Below are 15,307 nucleotides of genomic sequence, written 5' to 3'. Positions count from 1 at the left end.
TTTTTAAAATTTTTTTTTTCAACGTTTTTTATTTATTTTTGGGACAGAGAGAGACAGAGCATGAACGGGGGAGGGGCAGAGAGAGAGGGAGACACAGAATCGGAAACAGGCTCCAGGCTCTGAGCCATCAGCCCAGAGCCTGACGCGGGGCTCGAACTCACGGACCGCGAGATCGTGACCTGGCTGAAGTCGGACGCTCAACCGACTGCGCCACCCAGGCGCCCCAAGGGACTGCTTTTAATAGTGGATACGCATGATCTCATTTGCCCTCACAACAACTCTTGAGAAAGTGAGATACTAACTACTAACAGCTTTCTTTCACAAAGGAGGCAGTTGACGCACAGAGAGGTTAAGTAGCCCACCCAGGCTCACACAGCTAGGAGGTGGTAGAAACAGGATTCGAATTTATGTAATCAGCTTCCAGAGCCTCCACTCTCAACCCTTTGCCCTAAATCATTAAGTCACACAAGTTGCACATCAGTATGAGCAGCACAGTTCACACAAATTTAAAAACTACAAAACAATATATTTTAAGTTATGTGTATAAATATATTTTAAAAAGTACTCACGCGTGAGGTGAAAAAAAAAAAGGCAGCCACAATGCTGAATTTGCAGTATAAAATATAATTCCAACTAAAAATAGGTCTCTACATCTCCAGGTATATAGAGAACAGTCTGAAATGATATTTATTACCCTGATGGAGTGGTCATCTGGGAGGCAAGGGCTGGAGGGAAGGGACCAGGAGTGGGGCTGGCTGTCTAAGGGGACCCAAGACCTATCTATAATGTCTTAATTTTTTACGAGAAGAATATATCCGTGTATTATGCATGATTAAAAATTAACAATGTCAAAAATAGACTACATGGATAGACACTAAAATGTGAGCGAGGACCATCTCTGGGTGTGAGATTTTCTTAGTTCTATACTTTATCAATATTCTACCAGTAGGAAATACATGACTTCAGCAATCAAGGGGAGGGGAGGAAGGAAAGGAGAAAAAGGAAACTAAAACATCACTATTGCCCCCCAGATATGCTTCCCCCTCCCCCCACCTTCTCTTCCTGGTTGTATCCAGTTCATTCGCTCAGGCCCCATCAAGACTTCCTGGTTTCCAGCCCCTCCTTCCCAGAACAGGTTGCTCCCTCCTTGGTGATCTCTGAGCCCCTCAGTGGCACAGACCACATCGGTCCATGTTAGGTGGATGGTGAGGCGTCTATCACCTGTGCTAGGCTATGAACTTCTCCAGGGCGGGCCGTCTGTGCTGGCCTCTGACCTCCCTGCAGGCTCCTCCCACGCCACACCTTGGCCCTGGCCCTGGGCATGGACAAGCATCTGGTAGAACACATGTTGTTCAGAGTCCTTCAAAAGAGAGGAAAAGCAGTGTTTACCTTTTCCTCCTCACCTGCGACTCCTGGTTCCCCTCACCCCCAATACCTCCAAGAGTGCATTGCCATCTCCGGCTGCCTTCTCACTGAGCACCTTCTATGTGCTGGGCACGATTTGGGGCGCTGGATTGGCCCACGGTGACGTGCCTATGAATGATAGAGACAGCTCGGCACCAGGCCTTCAGAGACCACATCCAACGCTGAGCCCAGAACCTCAGGCCCTAGAAACATCAGTGATTAAACTCGCTTTTGTTAGAACCACCCAAGCAAGCACAGCTCATTTCTTGGCACTCATTCTCCAATGTGGGTTATTCTCAAGTCCGGGGCCGCTACCCCACAGCTGCCTTTCACAGTTCCTGTGTCTTCCTTGGCAGAATAAACCCTCAAGGTACCAAGCAGGGGAAATACAGGTCAGATCTCATCAGAGCCTATAAAACCGAGATGCTAGTTTATAATATTGCTTCAAGGACCAAGCAGAAAAAGATTGACCATTTTTACCATAATTTTAAGACATCTTTTACGATAACTATATGATGGCTTATAAATGGTTTCCTTCAAATAATGTGCTTGTTTCTAAAGAGAGAGATCTTTAATTTGGAAGGCTGCCATGTCTGCCTTATTGCTTATGTATGTATACACCCTGTCAATAAATGTCTGCAGTAAGCAAGAATTTTTCCATTGAAAGAAGTCCCTGCTTTCACGGAGCGTGCATTCTGTGATGAGGAGATAGACAACGTGTCAAAATATATGGGAGATTAGACGACAGTTGCTCAAAAATAAAGCTGGGAAGGGGGGATGGGGTGGGTTTCAGAGGGGGAGGGGGCTGAGTGAAGACTTGGAAAGGATGGGGGATGGAAGCCGGTCCGAGAGAGCATCCCAGGCGTGGGTGGGGGCGGATGGGAGGAACAAGATGTGCAAAGGCCCCAAGACAGAACGTGCTTTATGCTCATGAAGGACAAGACTGAGCAAATGTAGCTCATGGGTTGATGGGAGAGAGTCACCTAGGGCCTTGTGAGCCAATGTGAGGACTTTGGCTTTTACTCAGAGAGAAAATAGTGAATCACTGCGGTGGGGGGTGGGGGAGGGGGGTGGTTGGAGAGAGAAGTGACATGTCCTACCAGAATGAGTCCGGCCACTGTGTGGATGACGGACCAAAGGCTCGCTCTCTTGAATTCTCTCAGAGTCTCTTGAAACTTTGCTGTTTCTGCTATTAAATATCACCCGTATTAACAGTTGTGGAACTTGGCTTCTGCCCAAACTGAATCTCAGGGATACCCCACCATCCTCAAGGTCGGACAGCAGACTGAGCATCATAGTGACAGCTCTGAAACCCCATACACTGACTGAGGTTTCCAGACCTGCTTGCTGTAATGTAACAGTCACTGTTACATTCACTGCTAACATTCACTAAGGCCCTACCTTAGGCCTACTTAGTTTCTCATTTCAGATGGGTTTGGAAAACACTGCTTTCATACAAGAAGCCCCCATTTTATGACATCCTAAATATGTCTAATTATCTCCAAGTGTACTGCCAAATTCTCAAAAATATCTTCACAAAATGAATTCAAATGCACTTGGTCACAAATTTTAAACACACTCCAAAAAGGACCTTTAGTAGTAGGAAAAGTGGGGGCAAAAATTCAAACTAAGACCTTAAGAAACCGGCAGGTCGCCGCTTATACCAGCTCCTGATATCTCCAAACTACTTTCCGAAGGGCTGGTCTGTCTTAGCTGTGAACTTAGAACTGCTTTCTAGCATCTGAGGAAAGCAAGTCCAATTGTCTTAACTTTTTGATGGGCTGGTTGTTCGACTAGTAACAGTGAAACTCCCTCAAGCTTGCAATGAACAAAATTACCACCAGGTGGCAGCAAACACCCAGTAAGCGAAGTCCATCCCTTTGCAAAAACCTGTAGAGTACTCAGACTTGCAGATTTGAGCTGAGATTTGTGACACTGGGAGGAAGACTACTTAGAATTCTGGGTAACCATTGCCAAATTATGTTGTTGATTTTAAAAAACGTATCTAGCTTTCAACCTGCCTATGATTTCCACTACTCGCTCCACCCGATTTGGATTTTCATTGCAAGGAAGAACTTACCGGGTAAATGAATCGATGAATTATTCTCAACTGGGGATTGTTTTGATCCCCAGAGGACATTTGGAAAGATCTGGAAATATTTTTGGTTGTTACAACTAGGGAAGTGCTACTGGCATCTAGCAGGTGGAAGCCAGGGATCCATAGGACAGCCTCCACCACAAAGGTCAAAATGTCAGTGGTGTGCAGGCTGAGACACCCAGAATTAAAGCAACAAACAACGAAGTCTCATCCTTGATGAAGGGAGACTGAGCACGTTAGGTCTCCCCTCTCTGTAGCCTGGCTTTTGGCTGCAGGTCTGGCAGGGAGGAATCAGTCAATAATGCTGCAACACTGAATTGTATAAGAACACGAGAAAATAGATCCTGATTGAAATCTCAGATGCCTACATGGCCAGGGAGGTAATACAAAGGGGTGAAGTGGACCAAAAGACAAGAAAAAGGGGTAGAGTCTATGGCGACTTGGAGAGTGTGTTTCTCAAGAGGCTAGCTCAGCTATGCAGCAGAGCAGGCTCAATGTTCCTGGACCGTCACCCTTGGGGAGTGAAAAGGGGTGACCTTTCGGCCAAAGGACACCAAGGGGTGTCCTTGAAGGATGAGCAGAATTTGGGCAGATGCAGGGAAAATGGGCTAGAATTAGCATTCCAAATAGGGATACCCCAACCAGGGGTTGCAAATTGGCCAAATCTGGTGCTCTGACTTCTCCACTCAAAATTTTTTCCTCTCTCTCTTCTCTTCTAATATAATTTATTTTTACTGTAGCAAAATATACGTAACATAGAATTCACCATTTTAACCACGTTTATGTGTGCAATTAAGAGGCAGTGAGAATAGTCACCATGCTGTGCACCCATTTCCAGAACTTTTTTGTCTTCCCAAACAGAAACATGGTATCTATTAAACAATAACTCCATTCCCCTTCTTCCTCTAACCCTCTGTATCCTCTATTCCATGTCTGTATGAAATTGACTACTCAAAGTACTTCTTGTAAGTGGATTTATACAGTATTTGTCTATTTGCGTCTGGCTATTTCAGTTAGCATTATGCTTTTGGGTTTCCACATGATCTTTTAAAAACCTGGATATCTTACATAAAAAGCTCGGTTTCCTCAACAGAAGAACAGGGGGTGGGGGGAGGGGGAAAAAGTTACAGAGAGGGAAGGAGGCAAACCATAAGAGACTCTTAAATACTAAGAACAAACTGAGGGTTGATGGGGGTGTGGGAGGGAGGGGAAAGTGGGTGATGGCACCTGTTAGGATGAGCACCGAGTGTTGTATGGAAACCAATCTGACAATAAATTTCATTAAAAAAAAGCTCAGTTTCCGATTTGTCCTCAGAATTTTCAAGGTCTGGCCACACTGAACCCACATGCCACAGCACAGTGGGCTGGAGCTGAGATGTGACTGCCCTTAAGAGAGATGCTCTGAGGACAGCATTGGGTCAGGAGTTGGGAGCCTCTTGAGTATTTATCCACCTTGTGACTTTGTTTATGTCTCAGTTTTATTTCATAAACAATTGCTTTTAATTCCAGAAGAAATGCATGAACTCATTCACTTGTCAAAACCAGAACCTTGTAGGTGAGTCTTAGAGCTCTTTGGTCTCTCAAAGCGGTGGGTTAGTATTCCTATTTGATATTGTCAAACTTTAAAATCCTTGTTAATCTGGTGGAAAGCCATACATCTTTATCGTAATAATATCTACCATTTATTGAGCACCTTCTCTATGCTGGGCATTGTTGTTAAATCTTCATAGTCTCATTTGGTGGATGAATAAACTGAGGCTCAGAGAAGCTAAGTATCTTGTCCAGGATCACATAGGTGGTTAGTGGCATAAGCCAGAAATAAAACCCAGGGCTGGCTTACTCCATGCCCCACACTCTTTCCCCTGAACCTTCCTGTGTCATAGTCATCAGTGAGTGGCCACAACAAACGTCCTTCTGTATCACACCAGGAAGTTGCGTAAGAGAAAGCATTTGTTGATGTGAGCCATTATAGGATGGTGTATTCCATGATCGGCCCCTGGGGGTTCTCCCTGTTGAACACAGATGCCCTGACAGGAGGAAAAATACTGTCAGTGCTTTGGCAAAGAGGCTTCTATTTAATTCAACATATCTTTGCACGCTTTTGAGAAGAGACGACAGATGGGGAAACTAAGGTCCCAGGAGCAGAACCAAGTGACTTGAGATCAGGCCCTCCAAAGAGGGGTAAATCCAAAACAAGGCACTGCTCTCCCGGTGTCTGGTCCCTTGTGCATCCTTTCTGGTCTAGCTTGTCTGTACCTTCCAGACCAGAGCTGCGGCTCGGGATCTGAAATGGACCAAACACTCAGTTACAAGAATCAAACAGCCCAACTCAGATTGGCCTCAGTGAAAGAGCATAATCACATATTGGCTTGCTTAACTGAAAATCCAGGAAAATTCTAAGCAGTCCCATGGGCTGTGGGTGCCCTAGTAACACATCAGGACTCTCTCCAATTCTTGGTCCCGCCCTCCTCTGTCAGCTTCACACTCAGATGCATTTTCTTCCTGTGGTGGTCCCAGCAGTGTAACAACCCCAGCAGAAATAGACCATCCATGGTCCCAGAGTTGAAGCAAATGTCTCAGAATTCACTCTGATTGGCCTAAGCTGGGTCACATGACCATCGCTGACCCCATTACTCTGGTTGGCCAGGACTGGGTTATGTGCGGGAGAGTCTGCACTGGGAGATGAGGGTGCCAGTACTGAAAGGTGTATGTTGCAACTTTACTTGTGCATTACAATGATATGAATGATTTCTTTGCTGAATCGGATAGTAGTTTCAAATACCAGAAGATCCTTTTCCCTCAATTCTTCCTGCTACTCATAATGGAATGGTTACATATTTTGGATTCAGTCTGCATTATCAGCATTTACTGTATCACTATCTTAAGTCTAGACTTGAAAATTAAGCCCTGGTTTTCAGTGTTTGCCAATTTAGGCAGCGTAAACATTGCCTGATTTCTAGCCACACATTTTGGTCACTGAACACACAATGGGGCAAAGGGACACAGTAATACACCGCTGTATAGCATTTTCATCAATCAGATACAATAGATGTAACCAATCTCAAGAATATCAAGGATCAGTCAGTTATGGCCAGTGAGTCAAACTGAGCCAAGCTTGTCTTTGAGTGGCCTAAGAATGAGTCTGCATTTTTGAAGGGTTGTTTAAAAAAAAGAAGGGTACACAACAGAGACCCTATGCGGCTTTCATCCTACTCATTAATAAAAATGAAAAAATGAACCTGCATTCATATTGGAACTGTATTTACTCATCAATTGCAAGCTATCGATCGGCTACAGATAAAAGGGTTGAGCAAAAATGAGTGAAAGCATTTTGTGAAAATCAATAGACTATATGGATGACAAGAGTACGGTAAAGAGTATTGGATATTTTGTTATTTTTTTCTAAATTGTGTGCTATATATTCTTTATATCATTACAATTTATAATAACTTGGGGCATCTGGGTAGCTCGGCCGGTTGAGCATCTGACTTCGGCTCGGCTCAGGTCATGATCTTGTGGTTCCGGAGTTCGAGCCCCACAGCTGGCTTGCTGTTGTCAACCTGTCAGCACAGAGCCCGCTTTGGATCCTCTGTCCCCCTCTCTCTGCCCCTCCCCTACTTATGCTCTCCCCCAAATAAATAAATATAAAAAAATAAATAAAAATAAAATTTATAATAAATGGGTATATTCATGTGTATGAATGCATTTTTTTTTCCTGTGGGGAACAGATCATTAAACATTTACCAGCATTTTCCTGAACTTATCGCATTTCATGATAGAAAGGGTTAATATTCTTAGGACGTCTGCTCTCACTCATTCTCTGCCGTGTGAGGACACGGTGAGAAGGCAGCTGTCTGCAAGCCAGGAAGAGGGCTCATGCTGGCGCTCTGAGCTCAAACTTCTGGCCCCCAGAACCATGAGAAAATAAATTTTTGTCGGTTGAGATAGGGAAAAATCTGCTTTCCCCAAATTGATCTGCAGATTCAATGCAATTCTGAACAGAATCTACAGGAATTTTTCCATGGAACTATAATAAGGTGATTCTAAAATGTACATAGAAGAGGAAAGAGCCAGGGATAGCCAGGATATTTCTGAAGAACACTAGGGACTTGGGAATAGAGGCAGGGGGAGACATCAAGGCTTATTATGAAGTTTTAGAAAGAGGGGCGCCTGGCTGTCTCCATCAGAACATGCAAATCTTGATCTCGGGGTTGTGAGTTCGAGCCCCATGTTGGGTGTAGAGATTACTTAAAAATAAAATCTTTGTTGAAAAACAGAGCTCAGAAATGGATCCACATATCTATGGGACTTTGGTACTTAACAGAAGTGGCAAGTCAGGTCAGCGGGGAAGAGAAGGAGCATGCAATAAATGGACCCACTTACTCACCAGGAAAAAGATGAAGTTAGATACTTGTCTCACTACTATATACAGAAATCCCATTCCAGATGGATGAAGGACTTCCATTTAAAAACAAAACTTTACAAGATATATTTTAGATATTTTTAGGTATTCAAATATCTTTCAGACTTCACAGTAGCAAAAGATTTCCTAAACGAGCCACAAAAGAACTGATTATATAATAAAATTTGATCATTTTAACTAGAAGTATGAATGTTTGCCCATCAAAAGACTCAGACAAAGGTTGAATTTCAAGGGTGTATAATGAATGTCTATAACATAATAAGAAGGGTACAAACAACCCACGGAAAAATGTGCACAAATGGAAAGTAATGAAGTGATTAAAAAAAAAAAAAAAACAGGAAAGAAAACCCACAATGATAGGGGTATGTCAAAAGGACCCAGGAGACGACTGAAAGAGCTCTCGGGGGCCAGAGCTGGAACAATTTGAGCAACAAAATAAATAAAACGATTCTGGATCCTAACCCAAAGTATAAAATAAATATCTATGAACCCATGCTAATATAAATAAATACTTGAACAAACAAATAAGTAGAAAAGAAACAAATCTCCTGGATGGAATTCCAAATAATTTATGTAGATACTGGCTCTTGAGGAGCTTAACTTCAAGTACAAAGTGACTTCCTTCCAAAGACTACGGTGTGGAGATGGGGGCAAAAAAGAATAACCTTACAGTAGAGACACCTGAAAAATATTACCTCGGCCAGGTGGTCAAGGTCAACATCAACAGTGATAAGTTATGTTGATAATATTATACTCTTGAGAAGATATCATGAGGAACTCTGTGGTCCCCACCTACCCCTCTCCAACACCCCTCACGCCCACCCAAACCGATAACCCTAGTCTAGTAATGAGAAAAACAGCAGACAAATCCCATAGAGGGGACACCCCACAAAACGCCTGATCAGTACTCCTCAAAACTGTCAAGGTCATCAAAAACAAGGAAAGTCTGAGAAACTGTCACAGCCCAGAGTGGCCGAAGGACACTTGATGGTTAGATGCAATATGGTATCTTCCCTGGAACCGAAAAAGGACATCAGGTAAAAATTAAGGAAATCTGAATAAGGTTTGGACTTCACTTGTTTTCTTTCTCTTAGTGAGCACAAGATATAGACAGGCATTTTTCAGAAAAAGAAGCACATGGCAATAAACATATGAAGAGATGTTCCATACCATCAGCGATCAAGAAAATGCAAATCAAAGTCACAGTGAGATATCATTTTGCACCCATTTCACTGGCACAAATTTAAAAATCTAATGCTCTAAAAAAGGATGTGCATCCATAGGCTCTATCCGTGGGTCCTTGTGAGTACTTGGCACACAGAGTGAGATGGAGACCAATGTTGGGTTTTGAGCAGAAGGCCCCTCTGGCTGCTGGGCTGAGTAGAGACTTCAAGGGGCCAAGGCAGACAGACATAGGGAGACCAGGTAGAGACCAAGGTGAGAGCAGATGGCAGCTTGGACCGGCGTGGCTTCAGTGGAGGTGGTGGCCAAGAGGTGGGAGTCTACTTGATTCCATCCTGCCCTCTATCACCCTATGTTGAATTGATTCGTGCACTTGACTCTGCCCACATACCTCCAGTGGACTGAAGACACCTAGAAGGCAAAGGCTGTCTAATTCATCAGTACTAATCAGTCCTTGTCACTGGCCCAGCATGGCAGAAGTACCCAGGAATGAATATGTGAACAGCAGCAGTCACATTGTTTCTTTGCCCCTTAAGCCTCTACGGCTCCCTTCTATCGGGGAAATGATTGAACAAGGCTCTTTTTCCCATGCCCAAGACTTTTCTCTCACTGTCCCCTCCTCCAAGAGAGGCAAGGGCCCACACTGAGGTGGGCAGACTCTAAGAGGAGTCAGTGGTGTTAAGGGCCCCGCACACATGCCCTCTTTGAGCACTTTCCTTCTGAGGGAGTTTGCCTTGGGGACTTGCCTTGTTTTTTCACCTATACCAGGGACCCGTTACCATGTGGCCCATAGGGATATGAGGAGGCTCATCTGATTGGTACAAACTATGAATCTCTGCCAGGAAAGTAATTTTCCCAGGCCTGAAGAGTAGCAGGCCCCAAGGGCAGGAAATGCCTACCTGCCCAGAAAAAAACCTCACCCATGGGTGTGACTTACAGGCCCAGGCAAGAAGGAATGTGGTCCAGGATGGGAGGTGATATCCAGGACTCCGGACTTGTTCTGCCCTCAGAGTCTTAGGCTCTGGGGGTCCGATGAGGCCAATCTTGGGCTCGGTGGGTGGTCCTATGATGCCACAGACTGGTGCTATGATGCCCCCTTGGCCCACCAACATCTTCCCCAAACTCCTTAAGGGAATTAAGCTAAGCATCATTTGCTGGAATGGTAAAAAGTGGGTAGGGGTGGGGAGCACTGTGGGTCCAGGCTTAGAAAGAGGGCAGGAGCCAAGGAAATGCCACAACGTTGGGACACAGGATCCACAGGCCTGGTCTCAGGGCCCGAAGAATCTGGTCAGGGCATGTGCCTATGAGGAATATCCTCGGAAGTCATTCTAGTCCATGTGTGAGTTCCAAAGGGGAACATCTGATTGGTTGAGGCTCGTTGGGGAACAAGGATCTGAACTTCTACCTTTTTTAGTCAGACTCCTGGGTCTCCCCTCCCTCTGAGGCTGGGCACAATGTGGGCGGAGGGGGTTCACCAGAAGGAAGTTAGAGAATGCATCCCAGACAGCCAGACTTGACCAATGTCCATCACAACCCTGAATGTACCCCCCGGAGAGTCCCTTTTCTGGGTGAAGCATTGCCTTCTCTTTCTGAAAGACAATGTGACTCTGTCAAAGTTGGGGTGATCCTAGACCCCTGGATGGCTTGCTGGTAGAGTATGTAGGTTAGCTTTGTTGTGGGTGGGCACAGCAAGTGCCTTGGAGGGAGTAGAGTCCAGAGGTTTATATATGGCAATACCCCTACCCCCAGCAATGGCAATGAAGTGTCAGGCAGGCCAGAGTGGCTGGTGACGGGGCTGAGATGCCATCCCCCAGTTTGCTAGGCAATCTCTGGGGACTAGGCCACTGAGCCTTTCACATCACCCAAGCGTCAGTGATGACACCAGCTCTCCAGCCTTGCCTCGGCCTCCTCCCTTGATGCTCAAGAATCGTTGAGTCTGTGCAGGCAAAGGCAGAGGCCAGGAGGGATCTCTGACTCGTGAGAAGTCCCCCACTGCTGGCTGCGAGGCAAAAACCAGCCAACCTTTACAACATACCCCAACCTCCCTATCCTTGCTAGATAGAAGAGTCTGCAGGGGTACCTGGGTGGCTCAGTCTGTTAAGTGTCCCACTCTTGACTTTGACTCAGGTCATGATCTCACGGTTAGTGAGTTGGAGCCCCGCTTCGGGCTCTGTGCTATCAGAGGAAAGAAGGGGCCAGGAAGGATCTGGGTGTGGTGGTGAGATGTGGGGGAAAGTAGGGAGGCAGGCTCTGCTGACTTCACGGCTTTGCCCCGGGGGGTGGGGGGGGGGGTGGAGGTGGATGTGAGTGGGACTGCAGCCAGCCAGGAGTGGCCTCAGGGATCACTTGGAAAGGGTGGTTCAATGGGTATTGTGATGCCTTAGGTGGGGCCAGGTGAGAGTCCCACAGGGACTTACTTAGGTGTGTGATTCAGTTTTTCCTCCTCCTCACGGGGCTCTGAGCAAATTTGCTGGGCCACACCTGCAGGCCTTCTGAGAGACCTCCAATGTCCCACCATGCCTCCTTCCTATCACTGGCCTTCTACCGTCACCCCTGACCCCCTCCCTCCCTCCAGCTCCCTGAGCTGAATTCATCCTTAGATCAGTGAGATTCTTCTAGGGTGCAAGGAAGAGATGCAGCTTTTGTTGATGGAGGCACACCCCATTTGCAAGGTATGCCGAGTATGTTCCAGATCCACCATCCACCCTCCCCTCTATGAGCCAGGTAGAGGGCGGGAACCTAACGGCATCTGGTTGGGGGAGGGCAGGAGGTCACGGAATGTATTCCCCGGGCTCCCTTGCAAGGTCAGATGCCACCTGAAGGTCACAGCTCTTGTTGGGGCATCCTCTCCTACAGCGACAGCTGCTCTCTGTCCAGTGACAACCCCTCCCTCTGGCTTTTCAGGCATAGGCCGGCCAGGGCCTCCAATGCTTGGTCAATTCTCTCACTGCTTCCAACTCCTTGGTAAAAAAAAAAAAAAAAAAGAGGGGCACCTGGGTGGCTCAGTCGGTTAAGCGTCTGACTTCAGCTCAGGTCACGATCTCGCGGTTTGTGAGGTCGAGCCCCACGTTGGGCTCTGTGCTGACAGCACGAGCCTGGAGCCTATTTCAGATTCTGTGTCTCCCTCTCTCTCTGCCCCTTCCCCACTCACACTTTGTCTCTCTGTGTCTCTGAAAAATGAATAAACCTTAAAAAAGAAAAAGAAAAAGGAAAAAAAATCCTTTATTAAACTCTCCCATGGCTCACTGGTTTCCTGCCGGGGTCAGTCTGGGGCATCTGCAGGGAATCCAAAGGTGGCCAGATATGCCTCTTCCCTACCCCCAGCCAGCTGGACTTCCTGGGACTTTGGGTCTTGGGCAGGAGGCGGAGAGCTTAGTGGGCAGTCTAGAATTCATTTGCAAGAGCTGTGGCCGGTAGCAGTGACGGGGGCAGTGAGAAGTGGAGGTGACCGTTATGCCAACAGCAGCGGCCCAGCCAGGCTGCTCCCGGGACACGAACTGCTGCTGACAGCCCCACCCCCACCCCATCCCACGGCTCCTGCCCATTTTCTGGGCCTCGTTCTCCACCCTCCCTATCAGTTACACCGTCTCCTATACCCTTTCAACGAATTTCTTTTTTACCTAATTTGGCCAGAGTCCATTTCTGTAGCGGTCGTCGCTTCTCGGCCTTTTGGCTAAGATCAAGTGAATCTGTTGCTGTCATTCAAGGGGCCCTAACTGCTACGGGGTTTGCTTTCAGAGTTCAGAGGGAAGTGAGGTCACTGGGACTCTTCCAGGCAGATGCTCAGCTTTCCGAGTCTCTGGAAGACTGAGAGGGACAGCAGTGCTCACAGAAAACAAATCTGTAGTTTGCTCTAATCATCCTTGTGGCTACCATTTGGGTGCATTCTTATTGTTCCCATGATGTAGCTCCAATTACAGCAAGAGCTCCAGTTACCGTTTGTTCCTGTACCTGCACCTGGAAACTATGCTCCTCAGGGGAGAGGATCTGATTGGTTCATCTAATACGAAGCCTCGGTCAGGGATGTCATGCCAGCCTCCCCCCTTTCCCGGAAGAGTTAACCCCTACTCTTCCAGCCTACTCACCAATTCTCCAATCAGTTCTGGCCAAAGAGTGACCATGCGAATGAATGAATGAATGAATGAATGGTTTTCTCTTGGCCTCCTGGTCAGATTGAATCACACCCTTCTCCAAGGCTTTCATACCTAGAGTCTTCTCTGCCTTCTCCTAAAGGCAGATATGTTCAGACTGTGTCACTCTCTGCCCCAGCTCAGCAGCTGTGTCTAGAAATGATAAATGAAAGCTCCCTGAATTCAACAGGGACTTGAATAAACTCTTCCAGTTTTGCAAAGGGATTGGGTCTTATTTACATATTATCTTCCTCTGTGCCCAGCACAGCACAGTGATTTACATGTAGCAGAGGTCCAATAAGTGTTCTTTGAATCCAGGAGAGAGCATTTATGGATCTACCTACCGATTGTCAGATATGGCGCCTAACCTCACTTTTACTGCCCCCACTTTACAGATGAGAACTACAAGGCACAAACAGGCCCCATAACTTGCCTAAGTAGTAGAGCTGTGGTTCTAGCCAGACAATCTGGCCCCAGAGCAGCCGTGTTTAACGGCCTTACCAGCTAAACAAGGTATTGGCTTCTGGAATTAAATGAGCCATTCTGATGCAATCATATTCATTTAAAAAAAACTATTGTAAATTAATCTCTCGAGCTGCCACCGTAATGGTCATACCCCGCCCACCCCTTGGGGAGATGGGGGGCTCAGGGAGGAATCGAGAAGGCTACTTCACACAGGACTTGAAAAGTAAAACGCTGCAGGCCGATGATTGTGTTTGTCAGGCCGAATGAACACATTCTGTACCCTTCCACGGAGAGGATTGGCAGCTGTGAGTCCCAAAGGCGGAGTTGTGAAATAACTGGGCCCGTCTGTGACTGTGGCAGCAGGACTTCCGGAGCAAACGTGGCAATAGCACATCACTCTCCTGTCCAAGAGCCACAGGGTCTGTGCCAGGCTCTCACTAGGAAACAGTGACGAGGACACCAGCCCATCCACACCGGGGTGGTGTCTCTGTAGTATGAGCCCCCCCGGGGGCTGCCCACCCCTTCTGCCTGATTTGGTCTCTACGAAAACACTTGCCACATCCTGCAGGGCAAGGCCTACCCGCCTCTTCCTCCACAGACTGACAGGAACCTGGTACCTCCGTGTTCTCTTGGCCCCCAGGACAGGCAGCCACACACTGGGGGACTTGGCCTCAAATTCCAACCAGGGTGGAAATATTTCCTGGCAGAGGCTCATTTCATTTCACTAAATGCTCCATGTGACCGCTCCAGTGGGTTACAACCTTAGGTCCTTGTTAAAATCTGGGTTCCCCAGCCCATCTTACACCTAAGAAATCAGAATGGAAGCTGGGAAGAGGAAAGGGGGACCCTGGTGTGGTCCTCTCTTCCCCTGTCCCACCTCCAAGTGGCTCAGAGGGCAGCCAGGTGGGGAGTCTGGCAGATGGAGACACGCGGTCTCCGAAGTGAACTTGGAACACTCCATTCGCACACTTACCCAGCCATGTGGGCCTACACATCAGGGCCTTTGCTCAAGCAGTCCCCTCTGACAGGAAGGCAGCTCCCATGGCAGGTCTCCCCACTTGGGCTGACCCAACAGCATGCTCAGTCACAGACATGTATTTTCGATTCAGAACTTCTCTCTCCCAGGCAGTCTGTAAGCTCTATGTGACCTCGACAAGTAGAACCCAATGCCTGTGTATTCACTGGATGCACCATAGGTGGCTATTGAGTGAATACGGGTAGTGACACAGATACAACGAAGGGTGGGGACATTCTGGAAGGCAGTGGAGGCTGTCATAGCTGTCAAAGAAGGGCCTCAAAGGAGGTGGACCAGCCAGACTGCAGGAAACCCTGCCCTACCCCCACTTCCCATGCCCACCCCCTCAACTTCCCCCAACCCAGGTCCCCTTTAACCCAACTAGAAACAAGTCCCACCTTCCCAACACACTGCTAGACACCTGGAGCCAGAAGAGTCTAGATGATTTATTGTCATTCAAACATCTCACAGAAACAGGAATGTAGCAAACAGGTCATGGTAATATGAAAAGGTAAAAAAAAAAAAAACTGCAGGTTTGTACACGTTGCTCTATTTACATCTGGAACAGGTGCTCCCCCACATCAGGCACA

Source organism: Herpailurus yagouaroundi, unplaced genomic scaffold (genome assembly GCF_014898765.1).
Source record: "Herpailurus yagouaroundi ecotype Mexico unplaced genomic scaffold, PumYag 190, whole genome shotgun sequence".
Lineage (NCBI taxonomy): Eukaryota > Metazoa > Chordata > Mammalia > Carnivora > Felidae > Herpailurus > Herpailurus yagouaroundi.
The sequence above is the reverse complement of the archived record's forward strand: the minus strand, read 5'-3'. Positions refer to the sequence as shown.